Raw genomic sequence first — 2,165 nt, forward strand, 5'->3', positions numbered from 1 at the left:
GCATGGACAAGATATGGAAAGTTGTTAAGAGGATGTCCGCAACATGGTTTAGACACCTGTCAAATAGTACAAATATTCTACCAAGGATGCGACATCACTACAAGAAAAGACATAGATATAGCAGCTGGTGGTTCTATTATGAAGAAAACCGAAACTGATGCTTACAAAATTATTGATAACACTGCTTCCCACTCACATGAGTGGCACCAAGAAAAAGATATCGTTAGATCATCTAAAGCAGCTAGAGCCGATTCTAGCCATGACTTAGATTCCATTTCCGCAAAGATAGATGCTGTGGAGAGACGAATGGAAAAGATGACTAAAGATATTCACTCAATACGGATTAGTTGTGAGCAGTGTGGAGGAGCACATTTGACAAAAGATTGTCTCTGTATTGAATTAACAATGGAACAAAGAGAGAATATTTCATACATAAACCAAAGGCCTGGAAATAATTATCAGAATAATTATCAACCGCCAAGACCGATTTACAATCAAAACCAGAATTATAACCGAAATATTCCATACAACAACCAACAAGGTCCCAGCAATCAACAAGTATCCAATAATACTTACAATCAGCAAAGACCTAATTTTCAAAACAAACCACCACAACAAACCGATGATAAAAAGCCGAATTTAGAAGATATGATGACGAAGCTAGTTGAAACTCAAACGCAGTTTTTCACATCTCAGAAACAAACAAATGAACAAAATGCTCAAGCATTTAGAAATCAACAAGCTTCTATTCAAAATCTAGAACAAGAAGTAAGTAACCTAGCAAGGTTAATAGGTGAAAGAAAACCGGGAAGTCTACCTAGTGATACAAATGCTAACCCCCGGAATGAAACAGCTAAAGCCATTACAACAAGGAGTGGTACAACACTTAAATCACCTGAAATACCTGTAACTTCTGACGAAGCTATTCCTACTCCACAAGAACCACAACCTGAACAAGATAAGGAAACAGAACCGGTAGTTGAGAAGGTTAATGAAGATAACACAGTTAAGGCTAAACCTTATGTTAAACCATACCAACCACCACTTCCTTACCCGAGTAAAATGAAGAAAGAGAAACTTGAAGCCGAGCAATCCAAATTCTTGGATATGTTTAAACAGATAAATGTAAATCTTCCTTTCATTGATGCGATATCAGGAATGCCTAGATATGCTAAATTCTTGAAAGATCTAATCTCAAATAGAAAGAAAATGGAAGAACTCTCGGCTGTTACTATGAATGCTAATTGTTCAGCAGTGCTGTTGAATAAGATACCAGAAAAATTATCTGATCCAGGAAGTTTCACAATTCCATGTTTTCTGGGTAGTCTTAGTTCAATAGAAGCATTGGCAGACTTAGGTGCTAGTATAAATTTAATGTCGTATTCACTATACGCTAAACTAGACCTTGGAGAATTGAAACCAACAAGAATAAGCATACAACTAGCCGATCGATCAATAAAATATCCTAGAGGGATAATGGAGAACATGCTAGTTAAAGTTGGTACTTTAGTATTTCCAGTAGATTTTGTTGTTCTGGACATGGAAGAAGATTCTCAAGTTCCTCTCATATTAGGAAGACCATTCTTAAACACGGCTAAAGCAATGATAGACGTGTTCGGTAAGAAATTGACCCTAAGTATAGAGGATGAGAGTGTTACCTTTTCAGTTGATAGAGCAATGCAACAACCACAATCTGCAGATGATACATGTTATTATATTCAAACTATAGATGCATATGCAGAATTATTAGAAGAATTTCCAGAATTACAAGGAACGGGAGAATGTTCTTTAGGAGAAGGTAATGAACCAATTGATGAAGCTGAAATGTTAGCTACACTAATAGCTAATGGATATGAACCAACAACAGAAGAAATTCAAATGCTAAAAGAAGAAGACAGATATCGATACAAATCATCGATAGAAGAACCTCCGAAATTAGAGTTAAAGCCACTTCCAAACCATTTGGAATACGCTTATTTACATGGTGAATCTGAATTACCTGTAATAATATCGTCTTCTCTTACTGAAAATGAGAAATCACAACTCATTTCTGTGTTGAAAGCTCATAAACCAGCCATTGCATGGAGGATTCATGATATTAAAGGAATAAGTCCTTCGTATTGCACACATAAAATCCTTATGGAAGAAGGTCATAAAACGTATGT

Source organism: Rutidosis leptorrhynchoides, chromosome 2 (assembly GCF_046630445.1).
Source record: "Rutidosis leptorrhynchoides isolate AG116_Rl617_1_P2 chromosome 2, CSIRO_AGI_Rlap_v1, whole genome shotgun sequence".
Lineage (NCBI taxonomy): Eukaryota > Viridiplantae > Streptophyta > Magnoliopsida > Asterales > Asteraceae > Rutidosis > Rutidosis leptorrhynchoides.